Here is a 23,683-nt window from a genome sequence, read left to right as displayed (position 1 = left end):
TGCTGCAAGGATGTAATCGGCAGAGTTTCCCCCTTTGAATCACGTTTGCATGTCCTAACACATAACAGGGAAGGGCTGCAGCTCAGTGGTAGAACATCTGCTAGCATGCAGAAGGCCCAGGTTTGATCTGTGGTATCTCTGTTCAGTATAGTAATTTAATTCACTAAAATTGTAAATGCTTGTATGCATCACTATGTGTTTAAATTTTGTTAAGTTGTGGGCGAACATAGCAGATGGCAGATGTCCCGGACCCCGCAGACGATTCGATCCATCAGGGCATCGTCTAAGTCTCGGAACTCGCAGTGCATTGCAGTCTGTCGCAGGGCGGTGGTGTAGTTGTTGATTGACTCCCCCTCTGCCTGGTTCCGGTGGTAGAACGCATGGCGGGCAGCAATCTTGGACGGCTTTGGTGCGTAGTGGTTGCGGAGCTTCTCTTGGATCGTGTCCCACGGTGTTGCCTGGACTGCTGCAGGCACAACCAATGCTCGGGCCGTCTCAAACACCTCAGGCCCACAGAGGCTGAGGAATAGGCCCTGCTTACGCTCCTGTGATACTTGCGTCAGCTCGTTGGCTTGGAGGTAGCAGTCGAACCGAGCGAGGTAGGAGTCCCATGATTCAGAGGCTGGCGCAAACGGCGGTAGAGGCACAAGTGAAGCCATGATTCCGATGCCGGAGAGAAGGGCGATGGATGGACACCGTGCTCTAGCCAGAACAGTCAGCTCTGAATTGGTTCTGTTCAGCGATTTTGCTCAGTGATTCAGCTCTGCTCAGAGGGTGGCTGCATCTAGCTGTGCTCTGATGTCCATCAATCCCACCTTTGTCGCAAGAGTTAAGTTGTGGGCGAACATAGCAGATGACACAGTGATTTCTCCAGAGGAGCTCTTTATTGTAAGCTGGACAGAACTGAACAACAAACACCTCAGCCGGCCTGCTTTTATAGGCAGCCGGCTATCAACATTGTAGCAACAACAACCCAGGGTTTCCCGCCTAAAATAACTAACGTGGACCTGAGTGAAAACTATCTACACTATCCCCCTGCTGGCCCAGGGTGAGAACTTTAGTACATAACAAATTTGATTGGCTGGTAACTGAATTCTAGAGAGTTCTCTAGCAGTTCTGGCTAATGTCGCTCACATGGGAGGTATTTCGTGAAGGAGAGACTCCATTTTACGTGAAACAAGATGACTGTGTTTTAGAATCCATTGTGAACACTGCTACGTTGAATAGAGTGTTAGAGAGCATCTTCTCTGCTTGGAAGAAGGAAAGCAAAGCTGCAGGAGAAAGTAAAAGTGGAAAACTCTCATAGGAGCTGCAAGGCATGGCCTAAAATGCTGAGCTCTGGAAAGAGAGGGAAGTTAGAAGAAGAGACCATAAGCCCATGCTTAGAGAAGCATGTGACTGTAAATATCATGTTTTAATTCATGCAGTGCTTTTTTTCCTAAAAAAAAATAATGTTTAGGGGTAGTCTCATTTTCCTACTCAATGAGGCCAAACTGTAATAATAATAATAATAATAATAATAATAATAATAATAATAATAATTTATTCTCCGCCCATCTGGGCGGCTTCCAACAAAATATTAATAACACAATAAAACATCACAGAGCTGCCTTCAGATGTCTTTTAAAAGTCAAATAGTTGTTGATTTCCTTGACATTTGATGGGAGGGCATTCCACAGGGTGGGCGCCACTACCGAGAAGGCCTCTGTCTGGTTTAGGGGTACGTGTACCCGTGCGTACCCCCATTAAAAAAGCAATGAATTCATCTATAGCTATGTTTCTTCAAGTAAAGTTTTTGAATATTATAGTCTGAGTTTTTGAATATTATAGTCTGGTTTAATTTTCAAAGAAGGCTATCAGTCATATATATATGATTTGAGCTTCTCAGCACTGTTTTTGCTACCCTTACTCCAGCCACCTCCAGGTTGGGCTGGGAATGTCCCCTGTCTGAAATCCTGGAGAGTCTCTGCCAGTCATTGTAGGCAATGCTGAGCTATGTGGATCAGTGGTTTGTCTCAGTAAAGTCAACTTCCTGCGGTCAGTTCTGCTCTGGAGATTTTCCTGCTGCCTCTGCCATCTGACCCAAGGTTGGTGGCAGCTGGCGTGAAGCCTTTCCTCTTGTGGCATCCTCTTTCTAGAAAGCGCATCTCACATTGATGTCCTTTAAGTCCCACCTGAAGACTTCATTTCCTCACTCGTTGAGCGTTATCATCTGGTTTTATTGCCACTTTTATTCCACTCATTTATTGGTGGTTTTATGGCGCTTTTCAAAATTGCACTTCTTTGTTTGCAAAGCATTCCAGGGGAAGGTGGCAAGGATATCTAATCAATTGCTCAATCAATGAAGAGTGTGTGGCACAAGGCAAGGTGCAGGCGATAACTCCTAAGAGCCGAAAGCGGTTTGGCACAGATACAACCTTGGTCTAGTTAGGAAGTACCATGTTTTTTTTGTCTGGCCAAGCAGGTTCAGCAGGATTATGCAACACCACTGAAACCTAAAGATCTTCTCTTATCAGAAGAGATACTGGGATGAATGTACGCTAGGTTACCTAAAGGAAGAATCACCTGCAGGTGCCAGTGTGCCTTCTACAGTACCCATGAAAGGTCTTAAGAAATATTGCTTCAAAAAACCACAATGTATGAGGGACTGTCTGCTCCGTTCCTATTTGCACTTTCTCAGCTTCTTGTACATTGAACATGTGACCCACTCCTTGAAAGATTCCATCAATGGTGTCTCCGAAAAATTCTACACATTACCTGGGAAGACAGGCGAACTAATGCCAGTGTACTGGAAGAAGCAAAGATCACCAGTGTTGAAGCGATGATTCTTCAACATAAACTTCGTTGGACTGGTCATGTTGTGCGGATGCCTGATGATCGTCTTCCAAAGCAACTACTCTATTCTGAACTTAAAAATGGAAAGCGTAATGCTGGTGGTCAACAAAAGGGGTTTAAAGACTCTCTCAAGGCAAATCTAAAAAAAATGTAGTATAAACACTGACAACTGGGAAACACTGGGCTGAGAGTGCTCCAGTTGGAGAACAGCCTTTACCAAAGGTGTCATGGGCATTGAAGATGCTCGAACTCAGGACAAAAGGGAGAAATGCGCCAGGACGAAGGCATGCTTGGGACACCCTCACGATGGTCAACTCCTGCCGGAAACCTATGTCCCCACTGTAGAAGGATGTGTGGATTCAGAATTGGCCTCCACAGTCACTTACGGACTCATTTATGAAAGACAATCTTACTCAGCTATGAGTGATCGCCAAAGAAGAAGAAGACATTGAACATGCCCCCCACTCACATTTCAGACAACCACATTGTGAAATCATAGCCTTAAGATGTGGATTCTGTTGTTGTTGTTGTTATAAAAGTTGGGTGCCTCTCCCTCTCTCTGCCAAGCAGTGGCAAGAGCCCAGGAGGTTCCAGGCACACCCCCAGGGTCTGTGGTCCTTTGGAGAATTGAGACACTGAGGAGACTGTCCTTGCTTTAAGAAATCCCCCCCCACACCTATTTACACCTTCAATCTGCATGGAGGGAGTCCAGCTCTTACAGCATGGTCATTTCAAGAGGGGCTTGTACCCCATAGCAGTACAGTCCAAGGCATCTCTCCCAGCCAGCCTGCCCAAGCTGGACCCCATTATTTGTTCTTGTGATGGCCTGGGACTCGGGCTTGGACTTGGAACCAGAGGAGACTCAGTCTGCACTGGATCCTTTGCCTCAGGTGGCATCTGAACCAAGTCAGGGGCCTGATCCTGAAGAGTCCCAGTCTGCACAGGTTCCCCTGCAACAAGCACCAGCTGGGCCAAGTCAGGGGCCTGAGCCTGCCCTGGCTCCAGATGCGGGGATGACCTTGTTGCCTCCAGCTGGGCCATCACTTACAGCTGCTCCACTACCGGTTGGGTCAGGGGAGGCTGAGGTGGCCCCTGGGTCTAGTAACCCACCAACGTCTCCCAAGCTGCAGAGACTAAGGTCTGAGAGAAGGAGAGACCTGAGTACTCGCAGGAGGAGTGCTCACCTTCGGGCGAAACAGGGAGGTGAGTTGCTGGGGGATCAGGACCGGCCCGACAAAGATAAAAGGCTGTTGGACCCTGTCCCAGGTTGTGGGAGCAACATTGCCGTATACTAGATCCTGCCTGACATCCTGTACCGGTCCTTGCCTTGCCTGGTTTCCTGCCTCGTGTCCTGCCTTGGCCCTGTCGGACTGATTCCCAGCAGAACCTTTGGATTCTGGACCGGTCCTGGACCGCATTTCACGGGTTACCCCCGGGCCAAGCACAGTTCTCCCTTCTACCCAGAACACCTTGCTAGAAACTCTTTTCCCCCCTGTCAACTCACACCCACTTACCCTGGCAACCTTTAACCCCCTGTCTCTGTTCACACCTCAGGGCGAGGGGGGAGAGCAGGTCTCTTGCATTGCCAATGGCCTTCAATGGCCCTGTATTGTTGCTTAATGGCCCTAGCTTGGCCAGGTCATTTTGCATAGGCTAGCCCAGGAATTCATCTGCAACTTCTCTTCTTCCTTCACATCCCAAATAATCAAAATCCTACCATCTTTTAATTTCTAGGGTTTAGGGAGGTTCCCTAACAACATCATCATCATTACCATCATTTATTAGCTACTTGCTGCAAAGGAGACTCTTAGTGAAAAGAATGCATTGCAATACAACCATTGCAGTAGCACAGCAAAAAGCAGCAGAACAGAGTTTTCAGGAAACAGAATATTTATCACCATCGGGTCAAATGCCTGGGGAAAGAGGGAGGTTTTTCCTTGGCACCCAAAGGATGTTAATGATGGGGCCAGGCAGAACACGCTAGGGAGAGAGAGCATTCTCTGCTCACCTACAGATCTTATTTATCAACATGCCTGTGCCTAGGAAGGATGCAGATTCCGTCTCTGTCTGCTGAGATTGGATACTGTTAGTTCTTTGTGTGGGCAGCAGCCTAAGGAGGTTGAAGAAATCTTTGCAGTCCGACTGCAGCATAGGGCAGCTCAGACTACAACTCCCATAAGCTCCAAGCAGTATTCCTGGTGCAAGCCCGCCCTTGTCCACTTGCCATTAGCTTGTTAAAGATTAACCTCGAGAAAGATCAGAGTCCAGGGAAGACAGATTCAAGACCGAGGGCTGTATGCCAGGGTCACAAAATGCACGATCCCCTTTCATGCTAAATTATCATCCTCTTGCCCTTAAGGGGCGCAACGGAGGCAGGTTTGCATTAAGGCAAATAGGCTCCGTCCCAGCAACCTTAGCCAGCTGGCAGCTGCTTGCCTTCTTATTTAGAAACAGTCCAGCGGCTGGCACTGCCTGTTGCCTTCCTCCTCTGTTGCCTTGCTCCCTGTCTGCAATAACACAACTACCTAGGAGGTCCTTTGTTGTTGTTTAGTCGTTTAGTCATGTCCGACTCTTCGTGACCCCCTGGACCAGAGCACGCCGGGCACTCCTGTCTTCCACTGCCTCCCACAGTTTGGTCAAACTCACATTTGTAGCTTCGAGAACACTGTCCAACCATCTCGTCCTCTGCCGTCCCCTTCTCCTTGTGCCCTCCATCTTTCCCAACATCAGGGACTTTTCCAGGGAGTCTTCTCTTCTCATGAGGTGGCCAAAGTATTGGAGCTTCAGCTTCAGGATCTGTCCTTCCAGTGAGCACTCAGGGCTGATTTCCTTCAGAATGGAGAGGTTTGATCTTCTTGCAGTCCATGGGACTCTCAAGAGTCTCCTCCAGCACCATAACCCGTTTAAAACTGAAATGTGAAACCTCTCCCCAGGGAGTTTCTCTCAGTGCCTACAGTAGACACCTTTGGGTGCCAGGGGAAAACGGTCCTCTGCAAATGGGTTTTGGGCTGGCTAACATCTTTTATCCTTTTTAATGTGGTTGTGGGAGGCAGCTTATCGGTTTGTTTTGTTCTTATGATGTATTTTGTGTCTTTATATTGTATAGCTTTGCTGTGAACCACCCTGAGATCTCTGGATGAATGGTAGCATACACATTTAACATAGTTTTCCGTGTATAAGACAAAAAAAATTTTGTTACTAAAATAAAAATTGGGGGTCATCTTATGTGTGGGTAGTGCAGAGCGAGGGACGGGCGATTGTTGGCTGTCTGCGTTGAGCGGACAGATGATTGGTGGCTTTGGCAAGGCATGCAATTGGCAGCTGTGGTCACCCCCCCCCCAAAAAAAGCTCAAGAACTCTGGGCAATCTCCCCCATTAATTTGAAGTCTCAAAAAAATAGGGGTCATCTTATACATGGGGGCGTGTTATACATTACAAATTTTGTAATGCAGTTCTCTGGCTGGGTAATATGTACCAAAATGCCCATTTTAGGATTAAGTGTGCATGACCTAGATGGAGCAGTGATCTCACTCAGTATAAAGCAGCTTTTATCCCTAGATTTCAAAGAGCAAAATAAAACTTCACGTGTTCCCAGCCCTGTTTATACCAGTTTTTCATAACTTCACAATTGAACCGATGTTGGGGGGAGGGAGAGAAAGTAACCCAACAAAGACTTAATTGCCCTTCTTTTTTAGCAATTGAGGGGCGTATGTTGAACTAACCCTTTTCAAATAAAGCTGTGCAGCCCAGTTTCAGCTCCTTTTAGTTCAAACAGCTTGCCTGTTTCCTTTCGAACCAAAATGAAGCGGTTTGGACTTAAAAATATTTGCCGAATTTAGATAAGCAGCTTAAAATAGTCCGAAACCCTCTGTGCATGTGGTTTGTGTGTGAGTGTCATTGTGCACAAAACCGCCCGTAATTTGTTCTGGTCCTGTCAAGGAAAAACACATGGAAGAATAAAATCTGAGCTAGGGGGCTTGAAAATGTGCTTATATTTAATCATTGGAGCAACAGCTGGAGCTTGTTAATCTCTAAGCTGGCTCAACCATTCTTATTATTTTATTTATTTGTTTACAAAACAAGGAAGAACAATGATCGCTTAGACCTAAAGACGTGTTGCGACAAAAAGGAGCCTGGGGCTGCTGCAAGGTGTCATCCAACTGTCTTAGGGACTCCACTCCGAATTTGTGTAGGGCTTACTCCCGAGCCTTTTCTTCTCCCAAAGATATTCCGCAAGGCGGCAGAGGTTTAGGATCAGAGTCTTCCTTCTCCTGGATGGTCTCCCTTCCCAGGTGGACAAGCCCCACCTGCCCCTCACTTCCCTCTACAGCACATGCAGAAACCACCTTCTTGACCATCGGACCATTGGTCTTGTCCACTGGAGCCTGTCTTCACATGAAGGGGAAGCCCCTAGCTCACTGAGGGTTTGAGACCCACCAGCTCCCCTCACCTGGTTTAGCCAGCCAGTCGAAACCATTCCCGGGGTGTGGCCACTGGCACATGTTGACAGCTTCTAGGAGCCACAGGTGAGAGCCAAGTGCAGGGTGGAGACCAAAGATGGAAAGACTACTCCAGAAGGAGCACAGTGTATCACCCACCAGAGGTACTACCCCTCTCTAACACCCCATATAACCAATGTAGAATATACAATATGGAAATCATTTAATACATTGGCTCCCAGTACGTTTCCGAGCACAATTCAAAGTGTTGGTGCTGACCTTTAAAGCCCTAAACGGCCTTGGCCCAGTATACCTGAAGGAGCGTCTCCCCCCCATCGTTCTACCCGGACACTGAGGTCCAGCACCGAGGGCCTTCTGGCAGTTCCCTCACTGCAAGAAGCCAAGTTACAGGGAACCAGGCAGAAGGCCTTCTTGGTAGTGGCGCCTTCCCTGTGGAACGCCCTCCCACCAGATGTCAAAGAGAACAACAACTACCAGGCTTTTAGAAGACATTTGAAGGCAGCCCTGTTTCGGGAAGCTTTTAATGTTTGATGTATTATAGTATTTTAATATTCTTTTGGAAGCCGCCCAGAGTGGCTGGGGAAGCCCAGCCAGATGGGCGGGGTATAAATAATAAATTATTATTATTATATTATTATTATAAATAAAACAGGCTGCCGGTATGGAGGACATCATGGCCCTTGAAATCTTTTGAGCAGGACTCAGGTCCAGAGATTACCAGGTTTGCCTCGGTTGGCCCCTGATGTCAGTGCTCAGACGAGGAGCTTCCTCTCTCTCACACAGTCTACCCATGGTCGCGGGTTCAAGTCCCACATTGGGCAAAAGATTCCCGCATTGCAGGAGGTTGGAGCAGATGGCCCTCGTTGTCCCTTCCAACTCTACAGTTCTGTTATTCTCGTGGCCCCTGAAAGACTAGTGGATGTTGAGGGGCACAAACCTTTGTGTAAAAGCATAGCCCAATGCCCTAATAGATCTGTTACTCTTTCAGGGACCAAAAGAAAACATTGCCGATTTCAATAAAGGGAGGATGATGATGTCTGATGAGGAGGCCAAGGAGGAGGATAGATTATAATATAGATGAGAGGCAGTTTCCCCTCCATTCAGTCTCGCACGTACAATTCATTATGTGCAGAGAGAAAAGAGTCTCCATTGCTCCTTATCAGCTCCTTTCTGTGTGCATGACATTTTAAATGCAGCGTGGGACAAGCATATGTCGAGTGATTGATCTGTTTGTGCTACCTACTACAGATGGCTTCTTCCATTGAACGACTGGCCTATTTTTGGATGCCTGCTTTCCACTCTCTCCCCCTCTGTCTGTGTGTCTCCCTTGTTTCTAGCAAAGAGCTCTTTCCCAGCTAAACAAGACAGGAATAGTTTCCATCCGATCACCCAGGATTGGAAGAGCAGCATGGAGGGGGCTGGAGAGAAGAAAGTAAGAGGGACCCCCCCAGACACAGTTTGCATTTCCTCATGCAGACAGACCCCTTGAGATTTGCAACTTTACATCTTGTCAACAGTTAATTGGTTGAAATTATTCTTGGCGGGGGTGGCGGTGTAGATTTTAACTGGATGTGCCTAGAAGGCCACAGAGAACAAATTATTCCCTATGAATAATTCCTGCAAAACATTACCCCCGCCCCCTAGAACATAGCAAAGATCTGCCCACCCACAAGGCTTGTCTTATTAAAGGAAATCAGAATATGGATGAGTGTGTGAAATATAAGGACCTAGGAAGCTGCCTTGTACAGAGTCAAACCATTGGACCATCTAGTTCAATATTGTCTAAACTGACTCCTTGGAGGCTTTTCACCAGAGGTGGGATGGTCATTTGGCATGGATGCTTTAGTTGAGATTCCTGCATTGCCGGGGGTTGGACTGGATTACCCTTGGGGTCCTTTCTAACTCTACAATTCTGTGATTCCTTGATTCTAAGCAGCTGTCTTATGTGGGAAATGCTGGGTTGGAGGAGCACAGGCACACACCTGGCAGGGGGAGGCAGGAGGGCTATAGCTCCTGGTAGAGAATCTGTTTTGCATGCAGAGGGTCTCAGGTTTAAACACCGCCCCCCAGCATCTCCACCTAGATGCCTACTTGAAACCTGGCAGAGCTGCTGCTAGTCAGTGTGGACAATATTGAGCTATATGGCATGAACTGCAGGAAACTCCATTTGCGTGGCGGTTGCAATTTGAGTCATTGCGTGAATTGTGTGCAATCAGAACACCCATTGAAAAAGCCTGCAAACACCTTGTTCTGCCCCCACTCTGCCCCCTTTTATGACATTTGGGGGTCACTTCCTGGTTCAGTGCGATGCATGTGTGTGGTCACCAGAGATTCCTTCTCACCCACAGGATTGTGGGTGCCCACTGCCGCAATGCAGACGAGTGACATCACATGCACTACATTCTTCAACATCAACTTCGTTGGACTGGTCATGTCGTTCGGATGCCTGATGATCGTCTTCCAAAGCAACTACTCTATTCTGAACTTAAAAATGGAAAGCGTAAGGCTGGTGGTCAACAAAAGAGGTTTAAAGACTCTCTCAAGGCAAATCTAAAAAAATGTAGTACTGTATAAACACCGACAACTGGGAAACACTGGCCTGCGAGTGCTCCAGTTGGAGAACAGCCTTTACCAAAGGTGCAGTGGCGTAGCGTGGGGGGTGCCAGTGTTGAATGGTTTCTTTAAATGTAAAGGTTCATCATTGTTCCACTCCATGTGTATGTCTTTAAGGGGCCAGAGCAAGGGCCAGAGCAAGATAACGAGACCCAGCTTTACAGCTGTGTAACATAGCAGGTGCTGCTGAGTTGTATTTGATTAAGGTGTGTCAGCTTTTGGGTAGAGTATATAAGGAGCAGCATCTAGCTCTCCCATTACCCTGGGGGATGGGTTGGTGGTTGGGTCTGGTTTGGTTTGTTGATGTAAATGGAGTTTTTGTTTTTCTTATTAAAACCTTTAAGTTACTTTGAGTCCTTTCTTTTTAATGCATGATCTCCCCAGCAAGCTCTCTGCAGCGTCACTATACTGCAAAAAGCCAACATCTTTGGTTATGGGCCCAGCTGCTGAGTGGATGACTGCATATTTTTGGACTCTGAGAAAGGTTTGAAAACTCCTTCTCCTGTTAGCGTAGTTTTTGTGGGTCTGGAAGAGTTCCAGAATGGTTGACCGGGTTCCTGAAGCTGAGAAGGCTCTGGTCTTCCCACAGCTGACAGATGAGAACTATAGTTTATGGTCTTTTCGGGTGGAGGCGCTTTTGACCTCTAGAGAAGTATGGACCTATGTAACTGATGACCCTCCTAACCCTGTAACTAATGCTTGGTCGAAAGGAGATGCAAAAGCCAGGGCGATAATTAATTTGGCAGTCAGCGACCAGCAAGTAGTCTATATAAGAAATAAGAAAACTGCCAAAGAAATGTGGGACAGTCTTGCAGCAGTGCATGTTAGAAAAGAGTCAGCGTCTGCATTGAAGTTTTTCAAGCAGTTGTACCAGACGAAGTTGCAGCCTGGTGGAGATTTGGCAGCACACTTGAGACGTCTGGAGGCAATACGCGGTGAGTTAATTCGAAGGGACATGGAGATACCTGATATTCAGTATGTTTTTATCATTCTATGTTCCCTTAATGAGGACTTTGATGGTATAGCTAGCCAGATATCTGCCGTTCCACCAGCACAATTAACTGTGGAAGGGGTAACGGCAAGATTAATGGGTGAGTTGGATAGAAGGGAGGCTTGTGCCATAAGCACTCCTGTTTCCAGAAAGAATGAGGAATGCCATATGCAAACCTGTGGTGATACAACTGCATTTAAAGCTGCAAAGCGTTGCTGGTTCTGCAATAAGCAAGGACATTTTGCAAGGGACTGCAGATCCAAAAGAAAGCAAAGTACTCCCAAGCCTGTTTCTGTTCGTCAATCACGGTCGTCAGCCCAGCAGCCGGCATCGTATAGTAGAGACAGAAACGAGCCGCGAGCTTTTCACGCTCAGACTAAAGATCGTAAAAGAATTAAAGATGCCAAGTGGAAGTCTTTTGTTATCGACTCAGGAGCATCGCAGCACGTCTGCAACGATCGAAGCTTGTTTATTTCTTTCGAAGAGGAAATTGGTAATGTACATTTAGCCAATTCACAAGTCTTGCAGTCGCTTGGCAGGGGTACCGTTAAACTTGACTCTTTAAACATTACAATAGCGAACTGCATTTACTGCCCGTCAGTGGACAATTTATTGTCAGTAAGGTGCTTTGCCCGTCAAGGCATAACTGTGCGTTTCTTAAAGTCTATGTGTGAGTTTTTCGAGGGGAACAAACGTCTATTGTATGCCCGGGAATCTGATGGTTTATATAGACTGTATTTTCGCACCTACTCACAATCGCATATAAATTGCAGAGCAGCACAGTCAAGCCAGGAGTTGAGGAATGTAAGGCCACATTCTGGGTGTGTCCACATGGCGCACAGAATTCTGGGACACCTGAATTTTGCTGATGTAATTAAGACAAAGAATATTGTTGATGGCCTCGACTTAAAACCATGCAAATTCTTTATGCAATGTCTATCCTGTTGCAAGAATAAGATTAAGGTTGCACGCAAGGGTAAGTGCTCAGATAAGAAAGTAACTGAGGCATTTGAGCGTGTACATTGTGATTTAGTTGGGCCACTCCCACCATCATTAGGAGGTTCAAAGTACTGGCTTACTCTGATAGACCAGTATAGTAGATATTGTTGGACTTATGCAATAGCTGAGAAGTCCCAAGCATTTGAGAAGTACAAGGTTTTTTGCAACTGGGTAAAAACGCACTTTAACAAACCTATTAAGAACCTATTTTCTGACCGGGGCGGGGAATTTGTTTCTGAGGATTTTGAGAAATTCCTGGAAGCACAGGGGACTACTCATGAGTTATCTTGCCCCCGAAGTCCCTGGCAAAATGGGCTTGTTGAAGTTGTGCAGCGTGACTTGCAGGCAGGGGTTAAAACTTATCTGCATGATGCTAATCTGCCCAAAGACTTTTGGGCTGAAGCGCTCCATGCCTTTTGTTATGTTAGAAATCGCAGTTATCATTCTGGTTTAGATGTCACCCCCTATGAGAAGCTGTTTAAAAAACGCCCTAATCTGAAATACCTACGCATTTGGGGTTCAGATGTAATTATGCATTATCCCGCTAAGCAGAAATTGGGTGAACGTAGTGTTCAGGGAAAATTAATGGGCTACCAGCAGGGGGCGTACAGAATTTACATACCAGCAACTGGCAAATTTCATATTACCAGAAGCATGATACAAACTGTAAATTGGAATGGGGTTGCTGTTTTCCAAGATACTGATGGTATAAATGATACTGAGGAAGAAGAGGAAGCAGCAGCAGCAGCAGGAGGAAATGGTGATTCTGAATTAATAGAAAAAGACAAAAAGCCTGTTGAATCTGATAATTTGTTTGATGATTTAAAGTCACAGGCACCTGAGGGGAGGTTAGATTCTCTTGAGTTTTCTGACCGTGAGCTTAGCCTACAGGCACCTCTTCAGTCTGACAATGATAATTTACAACCTGAAACTAGTAGTTCACTGAGTCCCATTAAGTCTGAGGAGTCTGACTCTCCTTCCGGACTGAGACGTTCAGATAGAAAGAGGCAGAAGCCACAACATTTTGCAGATGAACATTTTAATACTGTGTATGCCAATAAGGTGGTTTTTGAGCCAAAAAGCTACAGTGATGTTCAGAATTTACCTATGCACCAAGCTGTAAATTGGTATAAAGCTATGAACTCTGAGATAGCTTCTTTAAAAGAGCATAACACTTGGTCTCTTGTACCACAAACCCCAGATATGAGACTTATTGATTCAAAATGGGTTTATAGAGTTAAAATGAATGACAAAAATGAAGTTGTAAGGTACAAGGCAAGACTAGTTGCTAGAGGTTTTCAACAAATTCCAGGCGAAGATTATGATTTGTGCTATTCACCAAGTGTAAAATATGAAACAGTTAAGCTTTTGTTAAAAGATGCATCACAACGTGGACATTCTGTTTATCACCTAGATATAAAAACTGCATATTTGTTTGCAGATTTAAAAGAACAAATTTTTATGCGTGTCCCTGAAGGCATAGACGCTGCTGAAGGTTTGGTATGCAAATTAAATAAATCCCTTTATGGTCTGCACCAAAGTGGAAGGAATTGGCACCAAACTTTAGCAAAAGAATTGCTAGATATTGGTTTTTCACAAGGAAAGGCAGACAATTGTGTGTTTATAAAGGAAAGGGCAAACTCTGTAACAAAAATATGTGTGTATGTAGATGACGTATTAATTTCTACAAAAACTAAACAGGAATATGAACAGGTAGTTTCACAGTTACAGAAGAAGTTTGATGTGGTGGAATTAGGCATAGCTAAAAATTACTTATCCATGCAAATTGAGAAAGGCAAAAATGGATCTTTTCTGGTTCATCAAACTGCAAAAATTGATGATCTAGTTGAAATGCTACGTTTAGAAAATGCAAATGGGAAGGAAACGCCTATGGTGTGTGGTTTCACCTTTACAGGTGAAGATAAGCCATTTCCTAACAAAACTTTGTATCGTTCTGCTATAGGCAAGCTAAATTTCCTTCAAAGAATCTCAAGACCAGATATAACTTATGCTTTTCACTTTTTGGCAAAATTTGTGGAAAAGCCCACTACACAATGTTTCTCTGCTCTTAAGAGAGTGGTAATGTATCTTAAACATACCAAACATTATAGGTTGCAGTTTACAACAAGTATTGACAAAGGTTTTGAAATTTTCTGCGATGCATCTCATGGAGTAGAACAAAATAACTGCAGGGGTGTGTCTGGTATGGTGTTTTGTTACAACGGTTGTCCATTTGAATGGAAGTCCCAGACACAAACCATTATTTGTCTCTCCACAACAGAGAGTGAATTATGTGCATGCGTTCAGGCCACTCGTGATGTAGAATGGTATATGCAATTATTTGCAGACCTACAGATGCAAGTAACACTACCAGTAAAAGTTTACCTTGATTCCCAGAGTGGACTTGCTATCCTGTGTTCAGAGACCAATACGCAGCGCACCAGAGTCTTAAGATTACGTTTAGAATTTGTAAAGAAACTAATTGCTGATGAAATGGTTGTATTTAAATATGTTCCAGGTGACAATCAAATTGCGGACATTTTTACTAAAGCACTTCCAAAGGTTACACATGAAAGACATGTACAAAGTATGCTTTATGTTTTGTTCCACAATGATGAACCGCAGGGGAAATGTTGAATGGTTTCTTTAAATGTAAAGGTTCATCATTGTTCCACTCCATGTGTATGTCTTTAAGGGGCCAGAGCAAGGGCCAGAGCAAGATAACGAGACCCAGCTTTACAGCTGTGTAACATAGCAGGTGCTGCTGAGTTGTATTTGATTAAGGTGTGTCAGCTTTTGGGTAGAGTATATAAGGAGCAGCATCTAGCTCTCCCATTACCCTGGGGGATGGGTTGGTGGTTGGGTCTGGTTTGGTTTGTTGATGTAAATGGAGTTTTTGTTTTTCTTATTAAAACCTTTAAGTTACTTTGAGTCCTTTCTTTTTAATGCATGATCTCCCCAGCAAGCTCTCTGCAGCGTCACTATACTGCAAAAAGCCAACAGCCAGGGGTGCCGGCCGCACCGGGCGCAACATCTGGGGGGGCGCGAGTCCAGAGGGAAGGGACAAGTTCCTTCCTCCGCTGGGCTCCCCGCCGCCACCGCCAGCCTTGCGCCCCTAGCGCGCGCGCGCCCCCCGCCGCCGCTGCAGCTGCGCTCCACTCACTGCTCGCAGGAGGAGCAGCCGCTGCAGCAGCGCCGACGCTGCCACCGACGCCTGGCCGGGCACGGGCAGCCTCCGCACCCCGATGCCGACGCCATCCCCTCGGCCCAGCCACAGGCGGCAGCTGCTTCTGCCGACTGGGAGGGAGGAGAGCTCCAAGGGGCCTCACTGCGCCTAAACCCTCCGAGAGGAAGCCGGCGGGCGGGCGAGGGTCTCCCGGCAGAAGGGGGCGCCGCTGGCTCCGGCTCTCAGCGCTGGCTCTCCGGCTCTCTCTTGACTCATGGCTTCCCGGGGCTGAGAGAAGCAGGCTCAGCCTGGAATAATATTGAGTTGGATAATGGCTGGTGGGAAAGGGGTTAGGCAGGGACCCTCTCCTCTACGCTCTGCTGCCCCCCCCCGCCCTTCAGACTGCTCAGGCCAGGTAGAAACCTCCTTCTACTAAGTAAGACATAGGAAATGCCACTAAAACAATTTTGCTTTATCCCAAAGCTGTGGAAACTTTAAAGATATTGTACACTTTATCCAAAAACGGTGTTTTTCTTGACTGAAAGTTACTCTGGCTGCTACTTCGTTCTGCAGCTCTAGCAGCACTTCTTGCAAAGAAACAGCAACGTCTTTTTCTTGTTTATTTCTCTAGGTCACTTCTGTTTTCTTCACTTCTCACTTCTCTCTCTGCCCCCCCCCCAGTCTCGTGCCGTACCCGCCCCATTTACACAATTTTCATCTGTGGCCCCCTTGGAATATCCTGGGGGGAGGGCCCAGGGAGCCATATGGCCCCCAGTTGAGAAACACTGCGCTAAAAGATGGCCAGAATGCAGAAGCCTAATACAAAAAAGTCATAAAAATCCAAATCTGTCAGGAGCACCCATCCCTCTGCCCTTCAGCCTCACTGGAGGCACCTGGCGCACAGAGGGAATAGACACCCCCCTGCGCAAAGCCCGGGTCTGGGGTCTCTCCTCGGTAGCCGGTGGGCATCGTGGGGAGCCCGGAAAGACCCGGTGCAGGATGTGAACGGCCATGTTTATGCTGTGAAGCGCCCTGAGATATATGGATGAAGGGCGGTATACAAATTTAATTCACCGCCACCATCATCTTCGAGGGTGGGGGCTGGGAAAAGAGAGGGGGGTTCTCCCTTTCTAGACCTCTTTAAAATATGCTCGCGATGGCTCCTGGCCACAAAGGCTAAGCGTGGCACTCAGTGGCGTAGCGTGGGGGTGCAGGGGGGGCGGCCGCACCTGGCGCAACATCTGGGGGGCGCGCTCCACGGGTTAGGGGCGCAAAATCCACGGGTTAGGGGGCGCAAATTACTTGCCTTGCCCCGGGTGCTGACAACCCACGCTACGCCACTGCAAAGGTGTCATGGGTTTTGAAGATGCTTGAACTCAGGACGAAAGGTAGAAACATGCTAAGAGGAAGGCGTGCTTGGCAAATCCACACTGTGATTAACTCCCTCCCGGAAACCTATGTCCCCACCGTGGGAGGACGTGTGGATCCAGAATTGGTTTCCACTGTCACTTACGGACTCCTCTTCCTCCTCCACTACGCAGCCAGCTAGGCACCATTTTCCATGGGGAGGAACTTGTGTTTGGAGGCAGACTCTGCCTGGTTTCCTCTAACTTCACTTCTTGCAGTGAAGTAACTGCCAGAAGGCCCTCGGAGCTGGAGCTCAGTGTCTGGGCTGAACGATGGAGGTGGAGATGCTCCCTCAGATATACAGGGCCAAGACGGTTTAGGGCTTTAAAGGTCAACACCAACACTTTGAATTGTGCTCGGAAGCATACAGGGAGCAACGTAGATCCTTTAGGGCCAGTGTTATATGATCACCAGTCTAACTGCCGTTCATTCATTGATCTTTTGTCATTTATATCTCACCTTTTCTCAGCTCAAGGTGGTGGTTCTCTTCTTCCCCATTTCATCCTCACAACAACACTATGAGGCAGGCTACACTGAGAGCCTGCAACTGACCTCAAGGTCACCCAGAGTTGAGCAGGGATTTGAACTCTGGCCACTCAGGTCCTAGTCCAACACTCTGACCACAACACCACAGTAGCTTGGCTGGACTTAAGCAATGGATCCCGAGGTGCTGAGTGTGTTGGAAGCATGAGATGTCTCTTGGAATGTTTTGAGAGGAAAGAATGTCCTGAGGTACTGCCAAGTGAAGTGTGTGTGAATGCATCTCTGGGGAGAAGGGATCTGTGCTTTTGCTTGGGTCACTTTTCCCGTTCCACAGTATTGAGTGTCCAGCCGCCACCAGAAGGAAAAACCCCTTCTGCGTATGCCTACCTTTCCCACCCCACTCTTTTTCATCCCTGAATTTGCAGCCTTTTTAGGGTCCTAGTATAATCAGAGTGAAGTTGAAAATGCGGAGGACAGCCAAGGTCTCTTGGCACTTCTGAATGCTTAAGACCTCGGGCCTCCGCTAGAAGACAAAGAAAAAAGGAAATGAAACACTCCATAAAGAAGATAATCTAAATATAGCTTTGCTATGGAGATATGCGCATATTTGTGCACAGGTGGCAGCAACACACGCTTTGTGCAGAAACAGAAGATGCCCCAAATAAAGGCAATTTAGTAATATGCACACAATCTCACAACTCCACTTGTGATGTGGCTAGCATGGCCAGGAGAGAAAGGCTTGGCGAAGTTGGAATTTGATTTGAAAGTGGCGCTACATGTAATTTCTATAATATCCAGGGAAACACACAACAAAAACATTCTATTAAGGTTACAACACTTTGCAGATGCAAGCCCTTGTGGACGCTGCGTTAAAATGGTTTCTTCTACTTTCCCTTAAAAAAAATATTGGGGGGGGGGGTAAAGAGTTCTAATTTACTTATCCAGGTAAGGAGAGATTTAACCTCAACCAATGCAGAATTTGAACAATGTTCTGTTTCAACCATATTCAAAGAACACTGGTCCACAATATTGAGGGAAGCTGGGCAAGTTACATCCCACATTATTCCCAGCTTCTTGGTAGCCTCCTGGTTCTTAGTGAGATGGAGTCATTCCCATACTCCCCAGCTTTTCTCCAGTGAAAATAGGGACATCCTAAGGATCATATCAAAAACAGGGATGGAAACTTGGAGAGTCTGCATTCCTTAACAAATGCACTCCATTTAGAATGCTTAGGGATACGGGGAGCTGCCTAACACAGAGTCAGACCAGTGGGCCATTTGGCACAATACGGTCTAGACTCTAGACTGACCGCAAGCAGCAATTCAGAATTTCAAACAGGAATTTGGAAATGCTGGAGTTTGAACTCAGGACTCGCTGCCTGCTAAGCAGATGTTCTACCACTCAGTTTGGGAAAGGAGATTCTTCCATCTCAATGCTGATGCTTGGATGTTCAGCTCCCATACAGCTGGAGGCACTCCCACAACGACAACAAGGGGCTGTAGCCAACAATTTTTTTCTAAACCACCTGAAATTAATAGATCTAAGTCCGTCATGTTCCTTAATTTCTTTGTAGGAATAATAGTGAGGTAGGAGAGCTGAGAATAATGCCAATATATTTCACATCTGGCAACCAATGCGCCCCTTGGGTTTCAGATAAATTATGGGCAGACAAGTCTAAGAAGCCTGGGACACAAATTTTCACTGCCCTCTAGCGGCTATGGTGCCTTATTTACCAGAAGTAATGCATTGAGTGTTAACTCTGGGGGTGTATTCTCAATGCTGACTAAACTAAGCCTCCGAAAAGGAGAGTAGCACGTCCCCATGTCCAACTGAGGTTTGTTTGCATCCTGTTGTGCCAACAAAGCTCTGTCTTAGCAGGTCCACATGTGATTCCAAATTCAACAGGCTGGTTTGTGGGTTAGCTTGGAGGCAATGCCCGATTCATCAGGGTCAAGATCTTAAATTTCCTGAAGATTTTTCACTGGTCAGTGTTGCAGCCCTAGACACGTGTGATTGTGGAAAGCCTTTGCCCTGCAAGGAGTTGCTGTAATAAAGCATGAAAGCGGCTCATTGCCAAACAGAACAGATCAAGGTGCTAAGTCTAGTGTCCGTCATTTTTATGCACAGAACGCTTTTCTGTAACTGGAAGACTTCATGGTTAAATGCTACAACCTGCTGTTGGGTTCAGGCATTACACATTCTCTGCCCCATCTCCCTATGTATGTTTTAGTTCACCAAAATAGCTAAATTTCCCCACAGTGTTTTTCATACAATCTTGAACACAATTTCAGGTGGACTACAACTTCTGTCATCGTTGACTTTTGGTCATGCTGCTTATTTGATTATTAATGTAAATCTATTTTGTATAGTTAAGTTTTTACCTCTTTCTTCAGTACATTTTATTTTATATTATTTTATTTTATTGCTATGGCTAGTGGCTGATGCAAATAAAGATTCTTCTAATCTGGGGCAGATGAGAGTCTGCAGGGCCACAGACCTTTGTCCTAGGTATTTTGTGGGAATAGCTTCTGAGTAAACTTTGCAGCTGTTAGGCTGCCAAGCAATCCAATGCACATTTACCGTATTTTTTGCTCTATGAGATGCACTTTTCCCCTCCTAAAAAGTAAGGGGAAATGTGTGTGTGTGTCATGGAGTGAATGCAGGCTGCACAGCTATTGCTGCGCACTGATCCCTCTTGCACTTTTGGCTTCAGGGAGAGCCACACAAAGCCTCCAGAGCTCTCCTTCGCTCAAGAGGTTTTGCGTTGCTTTCTTGTTTCTTGTTTTCCTCCTAGGTGCCTCTTATGGTCTGGTGTATCTTATAGAGCGAAAAATACGGTACTTTGGCTGTAAACAAAGAAGGCTTCCTTCTGAGTAAATATTAATAGTTGTGCTATAAAATTCTGTTTTTCAGATCTCCTTGCTGGCCTTCTGGAGGGTGTACACCAAAAACTATAGCTCTGCAAGAGGCAAACTTCAGTTCCCAGGAGCCTATGAGGGAAGCAGTGTGCTTTAAATGTATGGCATGGACTATCTGATGATAAGCGCCGGCTCCCTCGGCCTGAAAGCAGAGATGTGCACTATACCCCATAGTCAAATTCAACTGGATGTAACCATCCTAGGGTTCTTTACCTTTTACTTTTATTACTTCCTGTGATCTGGACACTATGTTTCTGTTGATGTAGCGTAGAGTCACTTTGGAGAATAGAAGACATGGTGGAAACAGTACTTTAAGAAAAAGGGTTTATTCAGCTATCTACACCTTCGTTCTGCATGGAATCATAGAATCATAGAATCATAGAGTTGGAAGAGACCACAGGGGCCATCGAGTCCAACCCCCTGCCAAGCAGGAAACACCATCAGAGCACTCCTGACATATGCTTGTCAAGCCTCTGCTTAAAGACCTCCAAAGTAGGAGACTCCACCACACTCCTTGGCAGCAAATTCCACTGTCGAACAGCTCTTACTGTCAGGAAGTTCTTCCTAATGTTTAGGTGGAATCTTCTTTCTTGTAGTTTGGATCCATTGCTCCGTGTCCGCTTCTCTGGAGCAGCAGAAAACAACCTTTCTCCCTCCTCTATGTGACATCCTTTTATATATTTGAACATGGCTATCATATCACCCCTTAACCTCCTCTTCTCCAGGCTAAACATGCCCAGCTCCCTTAGCCGTTCCTCATAAGGCATCGTTTCCAGGCCTTTGACCATTTTGGTTGCCCTCCTCTGGACACGTTCCAGTTTGTCAGTGTCCTTCTTGAATTGTGGTGCCCAGAACTGGACACAGTACTCCAGGTGAGGTCTGACCAGAGCAGAATACAGTGGCACTATTACTTCCCTTGATCTAGATGCTCTACTCCTATTGATGCAGCCCAGAATTGCATTGGCTTTTTTAGCTGCCGCGTCACACTGTTGGCTCATGTCAAGTTTGTGGTCAACCAAGACTCCTAGATCCTTTTCACATGTACTGCTCTCAAGCCAGGTGTCCCCCATCTTGTATTTGTGCCTCTAATTTTTTTTGCCCAAGTGCAATACTTTACATTTCTCCCTGGAGGAAGTCCAGATCTTACGACATTGTCAGTTCAAGAGGCAGCAGTACAGGCATACAGCCTCTTTCTTCAAGATGGAGCTCTCCTTCCCCCTTCTTCCTCCCCAAACCCCTTGCCCTCCTCCAGAACAGGTACCATGGCAACCTCCCAAATCTCCAATGTTGATTCACGCCTAGGAGCAAGAGAGAAGTTCCCTTGCATTGTTAATGGCCCCTATTGTACTCTTAAGAGCCACAGATCAGCCAGGTTAATTTGCATAAGCCAGCCCAGGAATTCCCTGTCTGGAACAGCTCTGCAGTTTATGTTTTAATCCATATCCCAATTAATCAAAATACTAGCATTTATTCATTCCTAGGGTTTAGGGGGGACTCCCCCCCAATCTATTACACTAGCACTAGCTTTGCTGCTGCATCACACTATTGACTCATGTTAAGATCGTGGTCCACGCAAACCCCTAGATAATAGAATAGAATAGAATCATAGATCCCAAATCCTACTTCCTTTATCAATTTTTGCATTGTTTGAATAGATATTCTTGGAACTGAAGAGCCCCATATGCATTTTTTATTATTATTTTTATTCAAAATTATAACAAGACATATTATCCAAAAACATAAACATATCATCCTTGTCCCCCCCCCATTTTTCCTTCCTCCCCCCTCCCACACTGTCAGCTTTCCAGCTACTTTGTGTTGCTGCTTTCAGCAGAGAAAGCATTCCAGGCAGCCAGCCATAAATCATAGAATCATAGAGTTGGAAGAGACCACAAGGGCCATCGAGTCCAACCCCCTGCCAAGCAGGAAACACCATCAGAGCACTCCTGAAATATGGTTGTCAAGCCTCTGCTTAAAGACCTCCAAAGGAGGAGACTCCACCACACTCCTTGGCAGCAAATTCCACTGTCGAACAGCTCTTACTGTCAGGAAGTTCTTCCTAATGTTTTTCTTGTAGTTTGGCTCCATTGCTCCGTGTCCGCTTCTCTGGAGCAGCAGAAAACAACCTTTCTCCCTCCTCTATGTGACATCCTTTTATATATTTGAACATGGCTATCATATCACCCCTTAACCTCCTCTTCTCCAGGCTAAACATGCCCAGCTCCCTTAGCTGTTCCTCATAAGGCATCGTTTCCAGGCCTTTGACCATTTTGGTTGCCCTCCTCTGGACACGTTCCAGTTTGTCAGTGTCCTTCTTGAATTGTGGTGCCCAGAACTGGACACAGTACTCCAGGTGTGGTCTGACCAGAGCAGAATACAGTGGCACTATTACTTCCCTTGATCTAGATGCTCTACTCCTATTGATGCAGCCCAGAATTGCATTGGCTTTTTTAGCTGCCGCGTCACACTGTTGGCTCATGTCAAGTTTGTGGTCAACCAAGACTCCTAGATCCCTTTCACATGTACTGCTCTCAAGCCAGGTGTCACCCATCTTGTATTTGTGCCTCTCATTTTTTTTGCCCAAGTGCAATACTTTACATTTCTCCCTGTTAAAATTCATCTTGTTTGTTTTGGCCCAGTTCTCTAATCTTTCAAGGTCGTTTTGAAGTGTGATCCTGTCCTCTGGGGTGTTAGCCACCCCTCCCAGTTTGGTGTCATCTGCAAATTTGATCAGGATGCCCTTGAGTCCATCATCCAAGTCGTTGATAAAGATGTTGAATAAGACCGGGCCCAAGACAGAACCCTGTGGCACCCCACTCTTCTCCAGGATGAAGAGGAACCATTGATGAGCACCCTTTGGGTTCGGTCAGTCAGCCAGTTACAAATCCACTGAGTGGTAGCATAGTCAAGACTGCATTTTACCAGCTTCTTTACAAGAATATCATGGGGCACCTTGTTGAATGCCTTGCTGAAATCAAGGTAGGCTACACCCACTGCGTTCCCTTCATCTACCAGGCTTGTAATTCTGTCAAAAAACGAGATCAGGTTAGTCTGACATGACTTATTTTTCAGAAATCCATGCTGACTATTGGTGATCACAGCATTCCTTTCTAGGTGCTCACAGACTGTTTGCTTAATGATCTGCTCCAGAATCTTCCCTGGTATTGATGTCAGACTGACTGGGCAATAATTATTTGAGTCCTCTCTTTTCCCCTTTTTGAAAATAGGGACAACATTTGCCCTCCTCCAGTCTGCCGGGACTTCGCCTGTTCTCCAGGAATTCTCAAAGATGACTGCCAGTGGTTCTGAGATCACATCTGCCAGTTCTTTTAATACTCTTGGATGCAGTTCATCGGGCCCTGGAGACTTGAATACATCTAAACTAGCCAAGTATTCTTGTACTATCTCCTTAGTTATTCTGGGCTGTGTTTCCTCTGCTGAATCATTTGCTCCAAATTCTCATCAGATGAGAATTTGAAGAATGTGAAGATCCTTTTCATATGTACTGCTAGTAAGCCAGGTGTCCCCCATTCTATATTTGTGCATCTTGTTCTTCCTTCCTATGTGCAGCACCTGACATTTGGGGCACAATGTAGGGTTGCAAAAAAGAGGACACATTTGCCAACTTCTGCTTTTAACTATGGATTGCTATGATGACTCTGCCCATGAAAAAGAGGACGTGTCCTGGAAAAAGAGGACAAATGGTAACCCTACCCTAAATTCTGATTCTTTTTGCTGTGGCATTAACTACCCTCCCAGTTTGGTGCCATCTGCAAATCTGATGAGCATTCCCATTGCTCATCAGAACTTG

At 46.1% G+C, this 23,683-nt stretch overlaps 1 long non-coding RNA gene across 1 annotated transcript; it reads left to right on the top strand.

The window, feature by feature from the left end:
• Positions 1-1,147: 1,147 nt before the first annotated feature.
• Positions 1,148-20,181, top strand: LOC310685912. Its single transcript, XR_014515598.1, has 2 exons — positions 1,148-1,283; positions 19,868-20,181. It is a non-coding gene; the product is annotated as an uncharacterized lncRNA (long non-coding RNA).
• Positions 20,182-23,683: the final 3,502 nt, after the last annotated feature.

The sequence above is a fragment of the Podarcis liolepis genome (assembly GCF_965112155.1).
Source record: "Podarcis liolepis genome assembly, chromosome: 1".
Classification (NCBI taxonomy): domain Eukaryota; kingdom Metazoa; phylum Chordata; class Lepidosauria; order Squamata; family Lacertidae; genus Podarcis; species Podarcis liolepis.
Note: the sequence above shows the minus strand (reverse complement) of the source record. Positions and strands in the feature narration are given on the sequence as shown.